Raw genomic sequence first — 18,541 nt, 5'->3', positions numbered from 1 at the left:
CCAGGCACTAACATACGATTAAAAAAAACTTAATTGATAACTTTTAATCGGGGAGATCTACTCCTCACAATCTGCGGGACAGTTGCAATTTTGTTAGCAAGATAAAGAATCGCTTATGGTGCCAAATAAAAGAGCTAAACCAGCCATTATGTTTCCGAAATATCTGTCTGGGAAGCATCATAGAAAGCATTTGAACTGGGTGTAGGAAATGAGGAAGGACATTCATTTTAATAACAGCTATCTGACCAAGCCAGGATATTGGAAATGCCTCCCATCTTTGAAGGTCTTGTTTAATTTTGTCAAACAAATGCACATAGTTCACGTTAAATAAATGATCAAAGACAGATGTAATGAATATACTGAAATAGGGAAACCACCCCCGTGACCATTTAAAAGGAAACCAGGATTTGACCTCAGTATCAGGTATTTCCCTAAGATCTCCCATAGGCATGGCCTCCAACTTTGTAAAATTAATCTTCTTGCCCGGAAAGGCAACAAGTGAATTAATGCATTGCATCACGTGAACTACCGAAATTACGGGATTTGAAAAAAACATAAGACCCTCATCTGCATACAATGTAATTTTTCGAGACTTCAATCCCACCTCTGGGTTCAGATATGGTGGCATATCTACGGATGGCCTCCACCAGTGGCTCAATCCCCAACGCAAACAACAATGGTGAAAGGTGTCAGCCTTGTCGGCTGCCTGGAGAAATATTAATATGACTGATTGGCCACACCTTTAGTGAGAACTGCAGCCAGAGGATCGCGGTAAAGGACCCTTTCCCACTTGATCAAAACTTTGCGGATACCAAACCATTCTAATGTACAGAAGAGATCCGGCCACTCAACCCAATCAAATGCCAGCGCTCATCTAAAGAATATATAATCCCTGGACAGATTGTTGTGGACACTCTTGGATCATATTGAGTAAATTCTTAACATTATAGGAATATCTGCGGCCCTTTGTAAAGCATGTTTGGTCCTCTTTAGCAACAGAAGGCAGCAAGGTTTCCACCTTAATGCACGGACCTCAGACAGGATTTTGAGACCAATATTTAAAAGTGAGATTGGCGTGTAAGAAGCACAATCCTCCGGGGTCTTCCTTTCTTCAGCATCAGAGAGATATGAGCCTCTATTAAGGATGGAGGGAGGGGTTCGTGACTATATGAGTGACGGAACATGTTAAACATCAGCCCTGACAATAGGTTTATAAATTATTCATAAAATTCACTAGGAAATCCGTCAGGAACGTGCACCGTTACATTCTGAAGCTGCTTCCCACCCTCCTGCGCTGACAATGGTACATTAAGGCACAACACCTATTCAGGGGTTACTCCTGGAAGATCCAGGTTCTTGAAAAGTAACTCAATCTTAATCCATCTATCCTCAAAATGTTCAGTCTGAAATAGTTCGGTGAAAAATCTCGAACAGGAGACGTTCATCTTTTTGGAATTGAAGGTAAGGATCCCAATAACTTCCCTAATTGAGGTAATGGCTTGAGAGGGGCTATCGTTTTCCTGGAAAGATAGAATAAATACCTGCCTGGCTTATCACCATGTTCAAACAGCCTTTGTTTTGCAAAAGTAAGTTCCTTCTTGGCTGTCTGTGTGAGCGTGGGATTCACTGTAGACCGAAGCGTTGTGATCCTCTACAGCTTCGCCACTGAGGGTCTATCACAGTATGCCCTCTCGGCTGCCCTCAGCTTTGCCTCAAACCAGCGTTCCTGCTCCCCCTTCTGCAACATCATAAGGAATAATTATTCCCTTGGCATAAGCCTTAGCAATTTCCCATAGAGTGGATGAGTTACTGGTTGAATCTGAATTAATGTTAATCGCTAAGAAAGATCTGAATTCATCGCAATGGTCAGCACAGTGGCACAATAGTTAGCACTACTGCCTCACCACACCAGAAACCCTGGTTCAATTCCTGCCTGAGGTGTCTGTCTGTGTGGAGTTTACACATTCTCCCTGTGTCCGCGTGGGTTTCCTCCCACAGTCCAAAAATGTGTAGGTTAGGTAAATTGGCCATGCTCAATTGCCTGTGGTGTTAGGTGAAGGGGTAAATGTCAGGGGGTGGGTCGGTGTGGACTTTTTGGGTCGAAGGGCCTGTTTCTACACTGTAAGTAATCTAATCTAACTACTCCATTAACCAACTAGTCTTAAGAATAAAGGGATACATTCGCTAATGTCTCGAATCTATTTTATTGCCCTTAATCTTAATCAATAAGTAAACTGCTTCATGGTCAGAAATGGTAATATTCCCAATTGCGCAGGATGCCACCGAATCTAAGATTGTTGCAGGAATGGGGAAGATATCAACCCTCATGTGGCATTTATGCCGGTTAAAGAAGTAAATAAAATCCCTGCGTGTGATGTGGATCTGCCACCAGACATCCACCAGCTCTCGTTCTGCACACATATCCACTATTTGTTTATCTTATAACGAGGGTATTGGGGCACTTTTGGATATTCTGTCCACCGTGGGGTCCATAAGACTTTTGAAAACTTCTACAATAATGTGCCACGATGCAAGATAACTGAATTTGGAAAATGCATTTACCAAGAATTTAAGAGGGTGAGCCGGGAGTAGGTAGGGGTGGGGGGGAGGGGGGTGCAATGAACATTCAAAATGCTATATTCTTTACTATAGTCTATAGTTCAAGGCTTTGGGTATTATGAATCTCCCGCGAGTGTCAAATACAATCTAGTAGGTTAAATTGAAGATTCTTTTTATCCATTATGGCTTCTCCCCTCCTCATAATATTAAAAGAGGAGAAATAAATCCGATCAAGCCCGACCTGCTGTAATGTCAAATGTTCCTTGTCAACAAGGTGCATCTCCTGCAATAGGACAACATCTACCCTCTCTTTTTTAGACTAGAAAGTAAATTTTTCATCTTTACTGGCCAATGTCGCAACTTAATGCTCCAGGTGCTCCATTTAAGCACATCTTTACCCAGAACGCGCTGTAGCAACATTTAAACTCGAGAGAGGAAGAACTCGAATTACTGATCATTAATAAACAAAGTCTCATAGAGCTTAGAAACTACACAAACTAAGGCTACTAAAACTACCGACTCTCAAAACTTTCAAAAACTAAGCATTTTAAGTAAATGGCTGGGATGGAGTGGGTTAGGGAACCACTTTGCCCGTGCTGTGATGCAGAGCCCAACAAAGCAGACCTTCCAGATCGCCATCATCTTGGATTTCCCCTTAACATTTTATTGATATTATCATTTCATTTTGCATTATATTCCTGGATGTGCTGGAGCAATGTGATTTCTTTTTACCACGTCAGCATTTTCCCAACACTGCACATTCCTGCCATTCCCCGATAACCTTGACTCCGTTATTCTTTATGAACCTTCTGTCTGTGCCTCAAACATATGTGCCTCAAACATATGTGTCTCAATATCTCTGCCTCCAATGCTCTGCAGGGAAGAGAGTTCCAAATACTCTTACCATTGAGAAAACAAAAAATAGCTTCATCTGTGTGAAAGATTATTTTTGTCTCCTTACCTGAGAAAGGATATAATTAAATTGGAAGCAGTTAGATGTTTCACTTCAGGTGTGTTCCAGGAATGATGGTCTTATATTATGAAAAGTTTAACAGGTTACTCTTGGAATGAGAGGCGATCATATTGAAACATACAAAACCTAGAGGAGAGTGACGAGATAGATACCCACTGAGTGTTTGTACAGTCCAAACGTCTTGTTGTTTTTATAGAATCTCTACAGTGTGGAGGCAGGACATTCTGTCCATCAAGTCCACATTGACCCTCGGAACAGTATCCCGTCCGGACCGGCCCCCCTACTCTATCCATGTAACCCCGCATTTCCCATGACTAACCTATCTAACTGACACATCCCTGGGCACTATGGGCAATTTAGCATGGACAATCCGCTCTAAGCTGCATATCTATGGACAATGGGAGGAAAGTAGAACACTGGCAGGAAATCCACACAGACATGGGGAGAATGTTCAAAATCCACATCGAGGGTTGCCCAAGGTTGGAACTGAATGGAGCTACTTGGTGACAGGAGATATCAGTGCTAACCAAAAATCCACCATGCGCATCCGTTAGTTTTATTAGTTACTTGTGTCTGATTAAAGAAATCTGCCTGACTTGTTCCTGTCACTGATCCTGACTCAGTCTGAGAACTTTATCATCAGCCATATCACCAACCTGGTTACATTAAAAATTTAGTGTCAGCAGTGGAGGAATTGGACGAGAAAAGGAAACAGTGACACCCTCCAACCTCCATCAGAGCAGGAATTACGAGAACTGTACAAAGTGGGATTTCAGTCAAGTGGGAATTCTCTTTCCCAGAAGTTTGGGGTGGCTGGACCTTTATATTACATCGAAGCTGGCTTTTTCTGATTTTCCATGGACAAGTGAATCAGGGATAATGGTGCATGGAAAGAAAAGTGCAGCTGGGATCACAATGTGATGAGCCATGACCTTATTTACTGGTGGAGAAGTGTGAAAGGGCCGAATGGCCCACTTGTGTCCCTCAGCCCTATGTTCTGATGTTCCATTCAGCCCTCGGACATGCTAAACAGGGGCAGATCGAGGCCACTCCGATGGTTAGGTGTAGGTTTGGAAATGTACTTGGAAAATCCAGACTAGATCAGGAAGTGACCACCAACCCCACCCCCCCCAGTCCCTGTTTCCAGGCTTCCCCTCTCTGTAACTTCTGCTCCAGATATGGGTCATTTTGCAGACCCAGATACGCTCGGAATACAGCCACATACCCCACCCAGGGTTAAAACAACAAATCCTCTGCTCTGCCTGAATGCAACATTGTACAACATGATTTCCAGCAAAATAACCCGTTACTTTCCAATAGCATGACATGTGAAATGAATAAATAGGAAGAGGAGTAGGTCAATCGACCCCTCAAGCTAACCCTGTCATTTCATAAGAACATGGCTGATCTACTCCAGGGCTCAACTTCACTCTCTTGCCGACTCCTTGTATCCCTCCACATCTCTCTGAGTTAGGGAATTCCATTCCTTCAGAGATTCATTACCTTCGGAGAGAAGTTATGACTGTGCATCTCACATTGAAATCGATGTTCCTTATTCAGTATCTGTATCATCGAGTTTGACACTTTGTTCAAGAATGGAAACAACTTCTCAACATCTACCTTCTCCAACCCCTTCTGTGTCTTGTAGGTTTCAGCAGTATCACTCCTCATTCATTTAAACCCCAATGAATTATCGCCTCACCATTTTAGAAATTCACAATAACACAACCCTTTCTTCCCAGGAAACCGCCTAATGTACCAACTGAGTTACTTGCTGCATCATCATGCTGACTTTGTTTCATACACAGGAAGACCCCAATGCCTTTACTGTTCCTTTTCTGGAAGTTCTCTCTTTTAAGTAACAGCCTGGCTTTTGATTCGACAAAGGCATTTGTCCCTGACACCATTCCTGCAATAGGACTGAGGACTTTAGCTACAAAACAAGCCGTGTACCTGAGGAAGCTGTTTCATTCCAGCTCCAAATCAAACATCTCCCTGGCAATGTGGGTAATTAGCAACTGCAGTCCTCACTTTCTCCTAACGTGGGTAATTACTCAACTATGTCCCATCCCCTAAGAAGGGAATAATTACAATCGGACCAATTACCACGCCTTCAGTCCCATCACGATAGTCAAATTGGTTGGGGTTATTTTTGATAGAGCTGTCAAACAGCACAGAAATAATCGGTTCAGTGTGGTTTCCGATAGGCCCCCATGGGGAGATGGTGCTGTTGTGGAATTGTCATTGGATTGCTAATCCAGACCAGAATAATTCTCTGGCAACTGGTGCAAGTTAAAAGCAATTAATAAAATATCGAGATCTAATAACTGGTGTCAGTAATAGTGATCTTGTGTTCAATGTCGATTATAGATGTCGATCTCCTTCCCCAGTGTACTTTCAGGAAGTGAATTCCCCGTGCTTTCCTTTCTGGCCTAAAAGTGACTCCAGACACACAGACATGTGATACACTCTTCAATGGTCTCTGAAATGGGCAAGCAAGACACTCAATTGTATCAAACTGCTCCGAGGTCTTAAAGGAGAAACCCGGAGAGAACACCCGGCACCAGCCTCGTTATCAGAAAAGGGAACTGGAAACACAATCCTGTCGACCCTGCAGAGACCTCCTTCCTAACAGCTGAGAGCTTGTGACAACATTTACAGAGCTTTCCCACACACTGCACAGAAGCATCGGGAAAGGAATACATCATACAACTCAGTGAGCTTTCCCTATTCTAGTTAATGACCGAACATCTCCTCAACGCAGTTTTCCCCATACAATATACATATCCCTTAATATGTTTAAACATTGTGAAACATAAAATGAGAACTGCTGTAGTCCATTCAGCCCATCAGTTTTGCCCCTCCATTCTATATACAGGCAGTTCACCAATAACACGTGTTGATTAAATACAATTCGACTGCAATGCAATTCATGAACCTTTTTCTATAAAGTGAACTGGCGTTTACTGTGACGCGATTCCTTGTCGGGCACCAGCTGACCAGCAAATCCTGCCTCAGAAACCATTTGTCTACAAAAGGTACATTCAATGTGTTCAGCAAAAACAGGAATGCAATCGATTCTGCAAGCCTTGAAAAAGAGCCTGAAACGGGATTGTAGTCTATGTTTCGAAAGAACTTTATTTCAAACTTTGGGGAGAATCTTGGAGAGAACTGGAATTCCCCATCGGCATCACATGGTCAGACAGCCCCCGCGCGCTTTCTGGTGAAGATTGTGGTGAAAGGTACAGTGCACCAGTGAGTGACTGTAGTGTGAAAGCGTTAGATTTACAGCACTCTTCCATTACAACATGTAATTTAAAGATTTATTTAGGCTGTCCTATTGTGTGTTATATCAAATTTAATTTTTAGTCATCCTTTGCTGCTCTCCCTCAATATCAGGTTTGTCATCTGTCAGGAAAAGAGACCAAAACTGCACACAATACTGCACAATGTTCGAGATGGGGTCTCACCAAGGCCCTGTACAGCTGCAGTAAGATACAATTACTACTGTACTCAAATCCCCCTGAAATGAAGGTGAATACAGCATTTATCTTCCTTCCTAATTTCTGCTTCTGCAAAATTGCTTTAAGTGATTGTTGTACAGGGAGATCCACATTCCTTTCAAAGTTACAGTTCCTCACGTGCTGGGCCTACATACAATGGTCAGCGTGCCAATGCCATTCCCAGTATCGACTTCTGGCTTCAGAACTCACTGCCACACATGGACTCGGAGGGCTACGCAGAAATAAACAAAAATGCAGCTTAAGTTAATTTATAATGCAACGTTTTTCAACAACTCCTTTTTCGAATGAGATACTGGCAGTCCATTGTTCCCATCAAATTACACAACATCTCATCTCCCCCATTACTCTCCACCTGCCACGTATTTGCCCAGTCACTCAACTTGTCTCAGTCACCTTGGAACTTTTTATATCCTCCTCATCCACTCACAGGCTGACATCGTTTAGTGCTGTCAACAGACTTGGGAATATTGCATTTGCACCCCTCACCCAAAGATATGATGTGTATTGGGAATAGCTGGAGCCCAAGACACGATCCTTCCAATATCCTCCAAGCCTTCCATTTAAAAATAAAACATTGTTTTATTTCTACTCACTGTTTCCTGCCAGCTCTCCCATTCGAAATCTATGACCATATATTAGCCCGTGTCCCATAGGATTCGAATTTGCGCAATAGGCTTGGGGCTTTATCAAAAATATTTCTGATAATCCACTCGCATGGCATTGATACCTCCTACATAATTTTACTAAAAGCCACTTTCTCAAATATGATTCCCATTTTAAAAATCTCTGTTGACTTTGTCTATGCCCATTAATTTCAGTCCAATACTTTCTCTAAACTCTTTAGTTGCTATTTACATTCTATTGCCCTTTTCTCACAAGACTAAAGTTCCCTCGTATTGCTAGGAAGTTTTCTTTTTGTTTTGCTTTCTTCTGTGAAGGCATAACTAAAGTATTTGCTCCATAGTTCTGCTATTTCCCGGTCCTCAATTATCTGGTATTAGACTGTAAGAAATCTGCAACTGTTTTCTCTTAATTTTGCCATTGACGTATTTCCAGAAAATATTACATGTTCTCTCTTATCAACTTTGTTAAGATAATCTTCAGAAACTCATCAATTCCTCTTAATCTACTCAATGATTGACCTTCCACAGCCATCAATCACAGAAGCACAGACTCTGTACAACCAGAAGTACAGCACAGTGTACATTCGGCCCACTTGGCCGTGAATCTAAAAGTATTTGAAGTACACCACAGTGTCGTTTCTAATGGTTTGAGGTTAGCACGACAACTCCACTCTCAAGAAGTGCATTCCAGACCCCAACACGCTCTGGTTGAAAAACAATTCTCAAATCTTCACTAAACCGCAAATCCTTCACTTTTAAAGTGTGGCCCTTTGAGTAACAGCAACAGCTGTTGTCTATTTACCCTGTCCATGTACCTCGTAATCCTATCCTTCTGAATCACAGACCTCGCAGCCTTCTCTCCTCCAAACTAAACAACCCGAGGTTATCCAGTCTCTCTCCGTAGCTGATATGCTCCATCCAAGGCAACATCTTTACACCCCCTCCACTACAATCACATCCTTCCTGTAATGTTGTTGCCAGACCTACACACACTATTCCATCTTGCCCTCACCAATGTTCCATATAGTTCTTATAATCTATGCCTCGATTAATAAAGGCTATGTTTACATTCCCCTAGCCTTTCCCAGATTGTGTATAACCTGTACAGTCACATTCAGCGATGTCTGGAGAAGCACCCTCTGAGCTTTCTAGTGTGCTGCCATTCATTGAGTACTCCCCTGTCTGGTTCCTTCTTCCAAAGTGCATCACCTCAAAATTATCAGGGTTACATTCCATCTGCCATCGATCCACCCATCTGACCATTCCATGTGTATCTACCTGTAACATAAGGCCTTCCTCCTCACTGCCAACCACCTGGCTAATCGTTGTATCAAATCGAAACTTATTTATTACACACCCCACCCCTCGTCCATATTCACAGCTGCATCATTTATGAATCCCACAAATAATAAAATTAAAAATCTCTCAATATCAGTTATATCACGTGGTTGTGCATTTTGATGAAGAAGCTGCATTTCGAAAGCTAGTGCTGCTGCATAAACCTGTTCGACTATAGTCTGGAGTTATGCTATTTTTAGATTTGTCCACCCCAGCCCAACACTCGCACCTCCGAATCACAAATAATAAGGGACCCAGCACTGATGCATCAGGTACACCATTGGACAATAGCCTCCAGTCACACAAACAGCCTTCTACCACTCCCCTCTTTCTCCTACTACTAAAGTTGATTTATATGCAACTTGGCAAGTCACTAATGAGTCCTACGTATTCGTGATTAATCTGTTCCACTTGATATACTTGTAGGTTATCTGGAGATTCTCCGTAATCTTGCCCTGCCTTGCCCCTGTGTTAGTCAGTCCCCTCCAAGCACAGAATTTCCTCCTCATTGCAGTCTTTAATGGTCTGTCCCTTATCCTGCCATTATTTGCCTTGAATGTGGATTCGACAGCCTGATAAATTTTCTGTTAATTTCCAACTTGTCGTTTGTTTTGTGAGTTTGATAAAGTTCAGAGTGAACCACCGCTGATTCATTGAAACTCTAGAGAGCATCGGCCGAGTTTCCTCATCACGCAATCTCGCCACCTGAGGGATTTATCTGGATAATGTCCATTACACTTCCTCTGTGGTCAGTATATTCTTTCTTAGATTTGGTCACCAAAACTGTTCTCAATACTCCAAGTACAGTCTCACCAACACTCTGTGAAACTGCTTCAACATGTCTTTACGTCTATATTCTGACTCCCTTAAAGCAAGGCAAACCAAACATTAGGTTTCCACTTACATATATTCCTCCAAATACCCTTCACATCATTGCATTTTCGAACTCACTGTGTGAGTTCTTATAGAAAGCCTTCTGATAATCTAAAATCTATACCAATTCTACTGGTACCCCATTATCTATGCTGTAAGAATCAACTTCAAACAATTCCAAAGTTTGTCAAGTACGATTTCCCTTTCAGAAATGCATACTGAGTCTCTCAAAGTTTGTTGTTAATGTCTAAATATCCAATATCACATCCTATATAATATATTCGAACAGTTTCCCCACAAATGTCAAGTTAATTGGCCTGCAGTTCTCCACACTATCTCTTCTTCCCTTTGTAGATGCTTGGATCCCTACCATTCATCTATAGTGCTTGGATCACGTTTACTCATGTCCATATATCTACAACGGCTTCCAGACTCCACAGAATGCACTGTGTAATAGAACACAGTCAGCGACAGTGCAACTAATACTTCTATTTGTGATTTATTTCTGAAGATTTTGGTATGAAGTACATCTGGTTTGTCAAGCTTAGCAATGCTCAATCCAGCTGCATGTTGAATATTGCCTTGTTACTGATATGAATTCACTTTATGTCATTACTTCCACAAGTCCTATACGATCACTTCGTATTTCTGGGTGAGTTTTTGGATCTTACTCCATTAAGACAGATGTATAGTAACTGGTCATTTGCTTTGCCATTTCTCTGTTATTCACCATAATATCGTCTCTCCCGATTGCAAATTTCCACATTAGACAATGTTTTATTTCTTTTGAAATATAGATCATAGGTTTTTGCAGTCTTTGTGTTCCTGTTTGTTTGCATGCATGTTCGCTTTTTGATTTCCTGATCAGTTTCATGGCCCTCCTTTTCTGGATTGCAATTTTCTGAGAATTCTTAGGATTCCACAATGTCTGGAATTCTTCTGAAGTCACTTCCTGTGATTAATATATTCTTTAATTTGTTATGTCAATCATCATTGAGTCACTTACTCACTCTTTGGTGTTTTCACCTGAAATAAGTAGACATATCTTTCAGACAATGCAGCATTTCTATAAATCTCCTGGTCCTGACCAGATATATTCAGGAGCACTGCAGGAGGACAGAGAAGTAATAGTGGGGTCCCTGACCGGTACTTTTGTATCATCAGTAGCCAACGGGTGAGGTCGCGGAGGACTGGAGGGTAGCAAATGCTGTGCCCTTATTCAAGAAGAGCTACAAAGAAAAACCTGGGAATTATAGACCAGTAAACCCAACAGCTCTAGTAGGTAAGTTTCTTGAGAAGACTGAGACAGACGATATACACTCATTTGGCAAGTCAGGGTGTGATTATGTGCATGTGGGAATCATGGCTCAAAAGTTTGTGAGAGTGCTTTGGTGAAATGACCAGTAACTTTGACAAGTGCATGGTGGTGTACATAGTGTATATGGATTTCAGAAAGGCCTTCAGTAAGGTTCCACATGGAAGGCTGCTCTGGAAGTTTAGATCATATGTAATTGAGGGGGAACTGGCAAATCAGATCCAAAATTTGCTTAATGGTAGGAAACATAGAGTAATAGTGGAAGCATGCTTGTTGGACTGAAGGCCTGTGATGAGTGGAATGACTCAGGAGTTGTTTCTGGGACCATTAGTGTTTGTTTTATGCATGTATATTGTATATATATTTACATATTGCACACACCTATGATTTCGATGAACATGTACAGGCATGAATTATAAGTTTCAAGCTGACATTAAATAGACGGTATCGTGGACAGTGAGGAAGATTATCAGAAATTTTAGAAATTACAGCAGTGCCTTGATCAGGTGCGGAAGTGGGCCGAGAAATGGCAAATGGAGATTAATACAGATAAGTGTAAGTTCTTGCATTTTAGAAAGTCAAATCAAGGTAGGAGTTTCATGGTGAATGACAGGGTCTTAAGGAGTGTATTGAGACAAAGGGACCTTGGAATTCAGATTCAAGGTTCTCTGAAAGTGGAGTCACAAGTAGATAGGGCAGTGAAAAAGGCATTCGGCACACTGGCCTTCATCAGTCAGAGTAATGAGTATCGAAATAAAGGAGTTATGTTGCAGTTATACAGAATGCTGGTGAGGCAATACTGGTAGTGTTATGTTCAGTGTTGTTCACTTTGCTATAGGAAGAATGTTATTAAACTGGAAATAGTGCAGAAGAAATTTACAAGGATGATGCCCAGACTCAATGGTCTGAGATATAGTGAGAGGTTGGGCGTTTTTACTTTAGAGTGTATGAGACTGAGGGGGATCTGATAGAAGTGTTTAGGATCATGGGAAGTATGGATAGAGTGAATGCACTCAGTCTTTCTTTCCACAGGATTGAGCAACCAACGGACGAGAGGGCATCAATTTAAGATCCGAGGGGAAAGTGTAAAAGGGAAGCTGAGGGGCAATTTCTTTTGCACACAGGGTGTTATACACATGGAATGAGCTCCCAGCAGAAGTGGTTGAGGGAGGTACATTCACAAAATTTAAAATGCATTTGGACAAATACACGGATAGGACAGAATAAGAAGGATACAGGGGAAGGGCAGGTAAATGGCGTTAATGTGAAACGACATTTTGTTTGGAATGGACCAGTTTGGGCTGAAGGGCCTTTCTCCGTGCTGTCGGACTCTATGACTCTTACAATCATTGCTTCTCCCATTGAATGTTATATTATACTTCCCCAATTCATTGGAGCGAACTTGACCCTCTAACCTCCGGGGCTTCCATGATGTTTGACGAGAATGATCAAACATTCGATACTGTATTCAGACGCCGTGTAAAAATGTAACATATTGATGTCACTATTCCTCCAAAGCTGCTTCAGAGCAAGATTATTAATTAGTCCTCCTGACAACACAACACCAAATCTGAAATAACCTGCTCTCTAGTTTGGTTCACAACGTATTGTTCAACCTACATAATACACACTTACGGAAGTTTTTCTTCACAGTATTAGTCGTCACTGCAGTTTCGGTGCAACTTGATACCATCAATTATTACTGCAGCACCCACGATTATTTGTTACTCATTCACAGGATGAGGGCGTCGCTGGATAATCAGTATTTATTGCCCATGCCAGAGGGCAGTTAAGCGTAAGGAGCGTTGTCTTGAATCTGGAGTCAAGTGCAGGCCACACCAGGTAAGGACAGCAGTAACCTTCCCTCAAGGACATCAGTGAACCAGATGTGTTTTTCCAACAATCGACAATGGATTCCTGGTCATCATAAACCCTTGATTCCAGATACATATTGAATTCAAATTCCACTATCTGCCTTGTCAGGATTTGAATTCATGTCCCCAGAATATTACCTGGGTCTCTCGGTTCAGAGCCCAGCGATAATATCACGGTGTCATTGCTCCCCCTTGCATACCTAATTTCCAGAGCATATGTTGTAAAGTATTTACGTGACAGATTTGGTTTTGATATATAATACACAAATGTTTGCTTCACCTTGCTATTTGTAACATCCACCCAAACTGATTCTGTGGGAAGTGTGGGAAAGGGTCAGTGGCGTTATTACCGATAGACTTGGACAAGACGTTCAGGGAGACTCACCTCAACGCTGAGATGATCTGAAGAATTGGTCAGCAATACTGGACAAGCATCAATATTCTTCCCCCCCCCACTTTTCCAGGATAAGTGTCACCGTGTTCTTCTGCTCCCTCGCAATCACTGTATATCTGTTATAACACCTACCCCCGAACAAGGCTCACACTCTATCTCCAAATATGGCTCAAGCACGACCACACTCACTGTTGGATTCAGCACCTTCATTCCCTCAGTTTTTCTGTCACTGACGCAATAGCCCTGCACACTAATAACACGACATGGATACAACACTGTGGTCAGACTCCCTCCGGACATCTCACCCTTCTCCTATACCAGCATTAACAGCAGGGACACCCACTCCCACCCTCACTCCGTCCCTCCTCTTCTCCCATTCCAGGAGAAACATCCTGGAATAGGACATAAAAGGCCAAGCCGGGTGTTAGAATGCCCGATATCGGTTCCCTCACCCTCTACCTCGACTTGTGGGGAGGATCCTGGAAAGAGCCAGAGAGGACCAGGACACCTTGTGTGGAGATTGTGAAACATCGACGTCCCACCAACCAAGTAAGCAGCAATGTTGAGGAAAGAGCAATTCTCAATTTAAACTTGCTGGCATTTCCAATCTCATCTCTCTCACTTTTCAGGCTTAGTTAAAAGCATTAATGAAAGACTAAAAGTAAAAATAGTGTTTATTCTCTTCAGTAAAAACGTTAAAAAGAAAAAAAATAAATGATATAAGTTCATTACAAAAAATCTAAAACATGACTTTCATTCAAAATTATGGACAATCCTCGTAAATACTCGACATCATTTCTCTCAATAAATCTTCTTACCAGTGTTTGTATTCTAGCATCTGCTTCTTTAATTTCAAAGGAATATCGTGCCCTGCTATCAGATGCTCATCGTAAATGTCCTTTCCTCGCTGAACTTTTCGTAAACTCTCAATATATTTCCAAATAGTTGATGTTCCACATCAAGTTCGCATTGTCATTTCCTGTGGGCAGCTTTTGCATTATTGTTTGTTTTGTCCTCATTGTTTAAAGTTCTTTCATATAAATTCCACATTCCAACTGAAAAAAGCGGTGGACACCGACGATTTCCTCTGCATAATCTTCTACCTGCATAGTTATCCTCGAACCAGTCCAGCAGAGGTTGCAGTTCATCTGGAAGCGCATCAGTCAAATGTTCAATAGCTTCATGAATGTTTTCAATGTGAATAAATGGAAGACCAATGATCATTTTAGCTCTGAAAGAAAACTCTGCGTCAGTGTTATACTTACTCAAGTGTCTTTTTAACATTTTTACTGAAGGGAATAAACATTATTTTTAGTTTTATTGCTTTGATTAATGCTTTTATCGAAGCCTGAAAAGGAATAAATATGAGCTGCGCTGAAATAGTTCTGCGCCTAAATGGGTCTGCGGCAAAATAGGCTGCACCAAACAGACCCCACCAAACAGAATGAAGTATTCACTAAATTACATAGCACAGGGGGACACCATATAACCATCCCAGGCTGTTATGCAGAAGCAGGGGCACCCTGGGTAGCTGTCAGGAAATGCAGAGTAGAGATCATTACTCATTTTATGTTTGGAAAGCTGTAACGAGTGGAATTCTTCAGGGATATGTGTGAGCTCATCAACAAATTACAATCTATTCTAATGACCCGGATGAAGGAGATGGAGCTCAGTTTGATCATGCACCAGGATAATCATTCAATAAGATGTCAAATGGAGACAGAGCGTCTGCAATGGGATACAGACAGGAGGAGGGCAGAGCGTCTGCAATGGGAGACAGACAAGGGAGGGCAGAGCGTCTGCAATGGGATACAGACAAGGGAGGACAGGGCGTCTGCAATGGGATACAGACAGTGGGAGGGCAGAGCATCTGCAATTGGATACAGACAGTGGACGGAAGACTGTCTGCAGTGAGATACAGATGGAGGATGGCAGAGCGTCTGCAATGGGATGCAGACAGGGGACGGCAGAGCATCTGCAATGGAGTACAGACGGGGGAGGACAGAGTATGAGCAATGGGATGCAGACAGTGGAAGGGCAGAGAGTCTGCAATGGGATGCAGACAGGGGGAGGGAACACTGTCTGCAATGGGATACAGACGGAGGATGGCAGACCGAGGGCAGTACATCTATAATGGGACACAGACAGGGAAGGGCAGAGCCTCTGCAACGCGATACAGACGGCTGAAGGCAGTACGTCTGTAATGGGATACAGACAGGGAAGGGCAGATCGTCTGTTATGGGACACAGACTGGGGAGGGCACAGCAACAAGCAATGGCATACAGACAGAGGATGGCTTTGAGCAAAGCTTCAACAGAAAAAAAACAGTGCAATATATATGTGATGGAAATTTTCTGTTTTGGGGAAGATGAAACAGCAGAAATTTATTTAAATGCAAGGAGAATGCAGAACTCAATGGTACAGAGAGATTTGTGTGTCTTAGTACATGAATCAAATCAAATTAACCTGAAGATGTAGAAAATGGCTTGGAAGGTAAATGTCATGATCCTGTTTCGTGCAAGGGGTGTTGGGTATGATCTTAGCGATGTTTTCTGCATCAGCACAGGGCATTGCTGAGATTGCATCTGTTGTATTATGTGTAGCTATAACTGTCTAAACTGAAAAAAAAACAAAATTGCTTTCGAAATGTCTCAAAGATGTTTCTCTTTACGCATTCTTGGGCTGAAGGCATTACGTTGTGAAGAATTAACAGTTCGGCCTGAGAATGAGTGTTGTTTTATTGGCCATATAAGATCTTGAGAAGAGTGTATTTGGTGAATACCGGATGGATATTTCTTCTTGTGTGGAAGAATAAAACTGGGTAAATACTTTAAGAATAAGTCAGTTCCAAAGGAAAAGTCATTGGACAGAAAAATTGAATTCTGAATTCTCTTCCTCCATGCTGACAGACAGGCTGAACTTTTCCAGCAATTACTGTATATGTTTTATAATATTCATTTTAACACAGATATTGTGAAGACATGAAACGCTTATTTTTACATTATGCAAGCACATATTAACACATCTTCAAAACAAGTATGACCATTTATTGTGAATTAATTGATTCTGCAAGAACGCACTGACCTGGAGTCGGGAATGTAATGGAGTCATATAGTTTGGACAATGTTCACGAAGAGCTCACAGAGTTCAGTGTGGGACTGATAACGTTATTGATTTAACTTACAGATGGAAAATGTAGCCTATCCGTGGAGAAACATTCTATTGCTCCCTTTCTGTATCTCTATCGCTCATCACAGCAATGTTTGGGAGTGAAAAAAAGCCCAGTCGTCTTTCCCACTAATGGAGGATTCCTGATGAGGATTCATTGGAATCTCCCCATTGCCTGAAGTAAAGCAATTCAGCCAAAGTCAACTGTTTCATGAAGAATTCCCATTGTCAGATGGCTGTGCAAGTAGAATAACTACAGAAGCAATTATCTGACTCGATCGTGAGGGGAACAGACAGGAGATTCTGTGGCAGCAAATGGGAATCCGGAATGGTGTGTAGCGTCCCACATGCCAGGGTCCAGGATGTCTCAGAGCTGCTGCAGAATGTTCTCACTGGGGGTGGGGTTGGGGGTGGGGGGAAGCAGCCAGAGGTCATTGTGCACATTGGTACAAAGGAAAGAGTGACACAGGTAGAAATCGTGATGACATCCTGCAGAGTAATTATAGAGAGCTAGGGAAAAAGAGAAAAGACAGTGGTAATATCCACTTTACTTCCAGTTCTCCGTGCTCGTGAGGGTAAGAACAGAAGGATATGGCAGATAAAGCGGTGGCTAAAGAATTGGTGCAGGGGGCAGAGATTTTTGGATTACTGGGATCTTTTGTGGGGCAAGGTGATGTGTTCAGGAAGGACGGGTTGAACCTGAACTGGAAGGGGACCAGTATCCAAGCAGGCAGGTTTGCAACTGCTGCAAGGGAGGGATTCAACTAGATTGGCTGGGGTTGGGGAGGGGTGGGATCGTCAACAGCAGGGAGGGAAGTGCGAGGCTGGAAGGATATACAGTAATCAGAAACAGTAAAATGAAGAGACAGGTCAGGCTGGACAACGACAGGGAGCAAGGAATGTCTGTTGGATTAAATTGCAACTGTTTCAATGCAAGATGGTTGACAGGTAAGGCCGATGAACTCAGGGCATGGATCGGTGCATGGGACTGGGATATTATAGCCATTATTGAAACATGGCTAAGGGAGGGACAGCACCGGCAGCTTAATGTACCAGGGTACAGGTGTTTTATGCGGGACAGAGATTGTGGAAAGAGGGGACGGAGAGTTTCATTTTTGATTAAGGCGAGTAACACAGCAGTAAACAGAGATAAAATAACTGATGCATCATCCTGTAGGATTTGTCTGGGGAGCTAATAAATAAGAAGGGAATAGTGATAGGATTTGGATTGTAATATAGGCCCCCAAAAAGTAAACGAGGAATTAGGGGAACGAATATATGTAGACAGACTGGGGAGACTTGCAGGGCCCATAGGATTGCATTAGTAGGAGATTTTAATTTTCCTAACGTAGACGAGGAATGACAGAGAATTAAGGACTGAGATGGGGTGTATTTATTAAGTGTGTTCAGAATAGTTTCCTCAAGCAGTAAGTAGAGGGTGCAACTCAGGAAGGGACGAAGCGTGACCTACTCTAAGATCTAGGGCAGGACAGGTGACTGAGGTGAGAGTAGGGGAGCACTCTGGGACCCGTGACCATAGATGCATTAATTTTTAAATAATTATGGAGAAGGACAAAACTGCTCCACATGTTCAAGTTCAAACTTGGGGCAAGGCGAATTTTGATGGAATTAGACTGGAGCTTGTAGGGGTTGGTTGGAGGAGTTTTTTTGCAGGCGAAGGGACCTCCTGCAAGTGGGAGGCCTTTAAACGTAAAATGTCGACAGTTCAAGGTCTATATGTTCCTGTGAGGGTAACAGGCAAGGTTGGTAGGAAGAGGGAACCTCGGATGTCAGGAGATATTGGGGCTTTGACCAGCAAAAAAGAGGCATGTCTCAGGTCCAGGCAGCTGGGATCGAGGGAATACCTGGAGGTGTACAGGGGATATAGTAGTTTACTGAA

The sequence above is a fragment of the Chiloscyllium punctatum genome, chromosome 14 (genome assembly GCF_047496795.1).
Source record: "Chiloscyllium punctatum isolate Juve2018m chromosome 14, sChiPun1.3, whole genome shotgun sequence".
Taxonomy (NCBI): Eukaryota; Metazoa; Chordata; class Chondrichthyes; order Orectolobiformes; family Hemiscylliidae; genus Chiloscyllium; species Chiloscyllium punctatum.
The sequence above is the reverse complement of the archived record's forward strand: the minus strand, read 5'-3'. Positions refer to the sequence as shown.